At 46.3% G+C, this 7,370-nt stretch overlaps 1 pseudogene; it reads right to left on the reverse strand.

Annotated features, from left to right (window-relative positions):
- Positions 1-7,370, reverse strand: part of LOC102256961 — a 44,724-nt pseudogene that overhangs the window by 7,696 nt on the left and 29,658 nt on the right.

The raw sequence follows: 7,370 nt of genomic DNA on the forward strand, positions 1-7,370 counted from the left end.
GGACTGAAGGGTCCCAGGTTCGATTCCGGTCAAGGGCATGTACCTGGGTTGCGGGCACATCCCCAGTGGGAGATGTGCAGGAGGCAGCTGATCGATGTTTCTCTCTCATCGATGTTTCTAACTATCTATCTCTCTCCCTTCCTCTCTGTAAAAAATCAATAAAATATATTAAAAACAACAAAAACAACAACAAATGAAAGAATATACAGTGTTCATGGATTGGTAGAATCAACATCATAAAAATGCCCATACTACCCAATCAAATCTATAGATTGAACGGAATACCCATTAAGATGCGAAGGGCATATTTCACAGAACTAAAATAAACTCTTCAAAAATTCATATGGAATTAAAAAAAAAACCGAATAGGCACAGCAATCTTGAGAAAGAAGAACAAAGTTGGAGGAATCACAAGATCAGATACCAAGCAATAGCACAAAAATGCCTGGTTCTGGCACAACAACAGACACATAGAAGAATGCAACAGAACCGAGAACACAGAAATCAACCCAAGCCCTTATGCTCAATGTTTCACAAAGGAGGAAATAGCATACCATGGAGTCAAGACAGTCCCTTCGATAAATGGTGTTGGGAAAACTGGACAGATACATGCATAAAATAGAACTAGACCACCAACATATAAGATATACAAAAATAGACTAAAAAATGGGAAAAGGACTTAACCGTAAGAGGGGAAACCATAACATTTCAGAAGGATCCACAGGCAGCAAAATATCAGACATATGTCCTAGCAATATCTTTACAAGTACAGCTCTGAGGGCAATGGAAAGAAAGAAAAAATAAACAGATGGCACTACATCAAATATAAAGCTTCTGCATAGCAAATGAAACGATAAAAAAAAAACACACACAAAAAAACAAGAACACCCACTGCATGGGAGCACACATTTGCCAATGTTATCTCTGGTAAGGGTTTATTTAATCTCCAAAATGTAAAGGGAAATCATACATTTTCACAAAAAGAAGATAAACGATCCAATAAAAAAATGAGCAAAAGACTTAAATAGACACTTTTCTAAACTGGAACTAGAGAGGGCCGAGAGACAGATGAAAACATGCCTAAAGACTAATTATCTGAGAGATGCAAATCAAAACAACAATGAGATATCATCTCACACCTGTCAGGATGGCTATCATCAACTAATGGACAAACGACAAGTCCTGGTGAGGATGTGGACGTAAGGGACCCTTGTGCAGGACTGGTGGAAATGCAGACTGATGCAGACACTAAGCAACTGCCCAACCATTCAACCGATAGGTATGATGCGCACTGACCACCAGGGAGCAGACACTCAAAGCACATCCATGGAAACATGGAACAGACTGATGAATGTCAGAGGGAAGAGGGGAGAGGGGAGAGCAGTTAGAGATTAACCAAAGATCTTATATGCATACTTGAGGCCCAATGCACAGATTCGTTCACTGGTGGGGTCCCTCGGTCTGGCCTGTGGGGATCGGGCCAAAATCGGCAGTCCAACAACCCCAATGGGTCCCGGATTGCAGATTGCTAGAGGGCTCAGGACAGCCCAACCAACCTCACCAGTGCATGAATGCATCCACCAGGCTTCTAGTTAATACATAAACTATACAAGATAATCAAAAGAATCTTTAACCAAAAAATACAGTTAATAAGCAGGATATGATGTACAGACAATTGTTCAGAAAATATATATATATGACCAATAGGAATATAGAAAATTCTTTTCTCAGTAAGCAAGGTAGAATCCCTTAGGCTTTCTGTAACACTACCAACCACAAGTCCTTTCCTGTGCATTTAGAACAGCAACAGCGGGAGTATTGGAACTTCAGGAATAGAAGGGAGCAGTGGAAACAGACCAACCCTGCCCAGGAAAGCAACTAACCAGGAAACTGGAAAATCAAGCAGTACCAAGTCTACATGGGAGGACAGAGCACACCCTGGAGGATGGGGTCTGGGAAATGGCAAAGCCAAGTCGAGGTCACTGTGAGAATGAGGGTCTTACCCAGGGAGGATAGAAGTTCAAAGTTCTCCAGCATCACATTCAGGTACAGCTGTCTCTGACCCTCATCAAGGAGGCTCCATTCCTCCCTGGAGAAGTACAGGGCAATGTCCTCAAAGGTCACGCCAACCTGTTAGAATTAAGACAATTGAAACCAAAGCTGTCTTTCTGAGAACCAGTAATCCTAATCCTTACACATCTTCCCCACCCTCAATCTCCTCCAGGGCACCCGGTTAGTGTGGACACCAGGCCCTAATGCCAGTGCAGGCTGCTCTCTCATCACAGTCCCATTACTCACTGCGATTGCCCTCAGCAGAGCAGCTGGGTTGGGAGGGAAGGATTGGGGGAGGGGAGGGTAGAGGGCAATGCCATTTAAGGTCTGGGCGATGCCTGCAGGGCCCCAGCCTTGCAGCCAAGCAACACCACTGCAGTCTCCTAGATCCTGCCTCCAAGACAAAGCCAAGGGTGGGTTTATTGCTTCCCCCTTAAGTCCCCACAGCTGATCCCAGGGACCATCGGCTCACACTTCCTCCAGATGTGCACACCACTGGGTAATGTTTATCCCCTTCCCATGTTCAGACCCCATGTTCACTCCCTCAGCTCTGGCCCCTTCCTGCTCCAATGCCGCTGGATCTCGCTGGACTCACCCATGAACTTGGCTTATGGCGTGTAGAGAGCTTGTAGTCCAGCCGGATCCAGGCCCACCCCAGGCCCCTGATGGACCCACAGCCGGGAAAGCCCCGAATGAGTCTGTGCCGTCCTCCCTGCAGCCTCTGATCTTTCCGTCAATACTCACAGCCCACATCCTCAGGGACCTTCAGATGCAAGTCACCCCCGGCCCCTCTGCCCTGCACTTGCTGTGTCCTCAGAAGCCACAACACTCCTCTCTCCCCTCCACCTTCCACACGGTCCTCCAGGTGGGACTGAGCTACAGGACGGGACAGGCGGCCTCCCCAGGCTGTGGTGTCTGTGTGAGGAGGCGGTGAGGGCCTGGGGGACTCGACTCACCTCAGCCCGTCTCCTCAGCGGGGGCGCCGCCATTGCCCTCTGTGGGCTGAGCCGGGCGGGAGTAGAAGCCGCTGCAGGAATGGCGGTCCCTGTCCCGGCCTTGGAGTGGGTCCGGGCGGTGACTCCGAGCTTCAATCCCACGTGGGAGCTGTGAGCACCACTGGAGGCTCCCACCATTGGCTGTGAGGCGGGGAACACCGCTCTCCGGCCTTCTCCGTGGGTCTATCGACTAGGAAAACCTCACCGCCTGAGACAAACACCTGAGAAGACAAAATCCCGCCACCAGGACTCCTGCTCCCGCCCTACAGAAGCGGCCAAACGGAAATGCCTTTTCGGAGCCTCCATTGGCTCAGCCTGGTGGCATTCCTTGCATGGACTTCTGGGTAATGTAGTTTATCCGCTCAAAAGCCAAGATTCCCTATTTCTCAGTTGACTCCAGGACTGGATTTAGGATCAAATAGTCCAAGAACACACCAAGTACACTAAGTGTCTTGTAGCGCCATCAGTGGAGGTGATGTCTGGGGCAACTTTGTTTCTCGTGCACATGTGTGGCTGGTTTTGCATATCTTTCTTCAGGACCTGCTCTTTCAGAATGGCAGGCATTGTTTCTTCAGGCATGACCTTTGGCATGTGTCTCCTTCAGGTCAAATGTAGCTTGCAGAGGTTGTTCAAGTCTCAATGGGTCTATCCTGCCTCCATGGAATCCATTATACAAAGCTAATGTCAACAAACAGACAATCATACAGAGGAGGAAACTGGTCTTGCAAGGCTTGTTGGGCCATAAAAACTGTGAACAATGCATTGCCTGGGGGTTGGGTTGCAGTGGGGAGGGGAATGTCTTTATCTCTGGCCCCAGAACAGATCATTGACACCTGGGGGCTTTCCTGTAAGCCCAGGAAAGAGGGTGGAACCATATCTGCAAGACAATGACCCCAGGGTATAAAAAGGGAAGACTCCCTGTGTTATTTCACGATGATTTAAATTATTCCCAGAGGTCGCCACTGTAATTAAAACAGTGTCACCGAACGGGTTTGGCTCAGTGGATAGAGCGTTGGCCTGCGGATTGAAAGGTCCCAGGTTCAATTCCTGTCAAGGGCATGTACCTGGGTTGCAGGCACATCCCCAGTAGGAGATGTGCAGGAGGCAGCTGATCGATGTTTCTAACTCTCCGTCTCTCTCCCTTCCTCTCTGTAAAAAATCAATAAAATATACATTTTTTAAAAAAGCGTCCCTCCACTTCTTTAAAGCATCAGTTGAGGAGAAAATTCTATGACTGGTTTATTTCCCTCCGACCCATTATTCACATCCTCCTTAACAGAATGCCCCCATATTGCTGTCTCCCTTTTTTGTCACCTAGAAGTAGTTAAGCTTCAGGTCAATAAAGCCTTGGGTTCTAAATGTGGAGGAGGTATTTGTAAGGACAAGAAAAAGGTCTTTCATTTTCTTTGCTGTGGCCTTTCACAATTTATGAGAAGCACTTGCTAATTAAACCCCAAGATTGTTGGCTCCTCTAATACAACACCTGTATTTAAATCCTTGAGCAAGATTAGTTACTTCCAAGGCTACATTCAGGCTACCCCTCCTCCCTGCTGTTGTCACACTTCAGAGATAATTCCACCAAGGAGTTTCTAGTTAGTAGAATGTTTCCTTCCCTCCGCCCCTTCAAAAAAAAGCCTCTTTTGAACTCTTCATAAGTTTGTCTCCATTCATATTTTATAGGCTTGGGAAAAGTACAGAAAAGTCACCTACCTATACATCTGATAGACTGTCTCCAGGGAAGCAAACAAACTAACTTTTTTTTAAAACATATTTTATTGACTTTTTACAGAGAGGAAGGGAGAGGGATAGAGAGTTAGAAACGTCCATGAGAAAGAAACATCCATCAGCTGCCTCCTGCAGACTCCCCACTAGGTATGTGCCTGTAACCAAGGTACATGTCCTTGACCGGAATCGAACCTTGGACCCTTGAGTCTACAGGCCGATGCTTTATCCACTGAGCCAAACCGGTTAGGGCAACAAACTGTAACTTTTAAAGACAGCCCCTCAGATCTACTGCACTTCGGTGCATTCCAAGGTCCCTGCATTCCTTGTCCTTTAACAACAGGCACAGCTGAAAAGCAGAAGCCACCCTTTATCCCTGCCCTGTACTGACTAGCCATACTTGGCCCTTTCTTCACTTGGAAAGTGAAACAAACTTCCCCTCTGCATGTCTTCTTTTAGGTCTGAATTTATTCACAGCCTGCATCACCCGCCAAACCTGAACAGTATTTCGTAATTCTGAGGAGTTAAGTGCGTAAAAATGAGGAAAATAGCATTCTACGGGCAAAATAATAATTCCGTTCTTCTTTTCTAGGTTCTTTGATTGGCCTAGTAATTGAATTGAACCATATAGATTAACAGGGGAAATACGACCAAAACGTTATTAACATGAATAACTCCTTATAAATGGAAAAGACTCAGAAAAATAATGGAGTAACTGGCCAAAATGGCAAACACCAATGTCGCGAAAAACTACCTTCGCCTAGAGTGAAAAAACGTTGTGTGTGGAGAGTCAGGGTAGATTATCAGGTAAAGCACTGTAAGAACTTCAGTTGTGGCCCAGTGTGTTATGCACTGTGTTGAGGGCTTGTATTCAAAAGGACTCTGTTCCAACCCAAAGATCCAGGTGAAGACACAGGAGACTGGGAAGGAGGATGGGGGTCCAGAACATGATCCTGGCTGGAGGGAAAACATGGTGAGAGCCATTGTCTCATTCATCCAGTAGGAATATAAAGAACAGAATCAAATGGCCAGTTGGTCCTATGCATGAAGAAGTGGTGAGCACCGATCCTATGAGACCAAGATCATGTATGGCTCTAGCATCGTTTCCAAATATTAGATCCCAGAATCCTTGTCCAATTGTATCCACTGCTGCACTATGAATGACAGTTTCACATAGGAGCATCATATGAAGGGTCAAAATGAGGCTAGGAATTCATCACAGTGCATGGGATCACAACATGACACCCAACATGTGGTTGAAGGTGCAGAGACCCAGCCCAAATTACTGGGGTCTCCTGAGGTTCAAACTCTGTACTGGGATCAAAGGAGAGGCAGACAGCCCTAACTGGTTTGGCTCAGTGGATAGAGTGTCGGCCTTCAAACTGAAGGATCCCAAGTTCTATTCTAGTCAATGGCATGTACCTTGGTTGTGGGCAAATCCCCATTACGGGGTGTTCAGGAGGGAGCTGATCAATGTTTCTCTCTCATTGATGTTTCTAACTCTCTATCCCTCTCTCTTCCTCTCTGTAAAAAATCAATAAAATATATATATATTTTTAAAAGGGGTGGGGGAGGCAGATGAATTGCAGGTTACTCTGAAAGAAGGTTGCCCTAGAGCAGCAGGTCTCAACCTGTAGATCTCGACCCCTTTTTTGGGTCGAACGACCCTTTCACAGGGGTCGTTCAAAAATATATCCTGCATATCAGATATTTACATTATGTTTCATAACACTAGCAAAATTAGTTATGAAGTAGCAACGAAAATTTTATGGTTGGTGGTCACAACATGAGGAACTATATTAAGGGGTTGCGGCATTAGGAAGGTTGAGAACCACTGCCCTAGAGAAACCACTGCAGTGAAAAATGATGGCATTTCCCCGAACACAGGGAGCCAAGGGAAGTGCTCTGAGATGTAAAGGGAATGGGAGGAAACACATAACTGCAACCATGGAAACAGGAGCTGCAGCTGAGCCACCCTGGTCCTCAGACTGTACCTGCTCCAGTGAGGGCTGCTCCTCAGTGGTAGAGACTGTCTGACGCTGGAGAAAATAATGGTTAAAAATCCAGTCCTGTGAAAATAACACTTGTCTGTGGTGTAAACTTTGGGAGCTAACTTCATTTCTCAAATACTGATGTTTTTCAGCAATTTGATATGAGTTCTCACTTGTCCAGGGTTGTTGTGAGAATTAAAAGAGAAAATGCTCAAAAATCTAACCCTGGAACCCTGGTAACAAGTACTCACCTTGTTACTTTATTGATCTGGGAAGGAAAAAGTAAGGGCCATCAATCATCTGCATGTCACATTCAGCCACCTGAGACTCAGGGAGCTCTAGTGAGTCTGCTGGACATTCCCAGGTGGGGCCACCACAATGACAACGGAGTGCCCACAGCACCCGCCTCCCTGCAGCAGAGTCAGTGGATTCTTGTAGGTCCCATTTCTTACTAAAATGCACCCAAAGACAAAGGTGCTTGTGGGCATCAGGGGAGTGAGAAGTGCCTGGCCTGGGAATGTGTCTGCAGGGAGAGGCTGGAGTTGCAAAGAGACCGAGACTGAGAAAAATCAATGCTGAGAGAGAATCATTGATCAGCTGCCTCCTGCAT

The sequence above is a fragment of the Myotis brandtii genome, unplaced genomic scaffold (genome assembly GCF_000412655.1).
Source record: "Myotis brandtii unplaced genomic scaffold, ASM41265v1 scaffold150, whole genome shotgun sequence".
NCBI classification, from domain to species: Eukaryota; Metazoa; Chordata; class Mammalia; order Chiroptera; family Vespertilionidae; genus Myotis; species Myotis brandtii.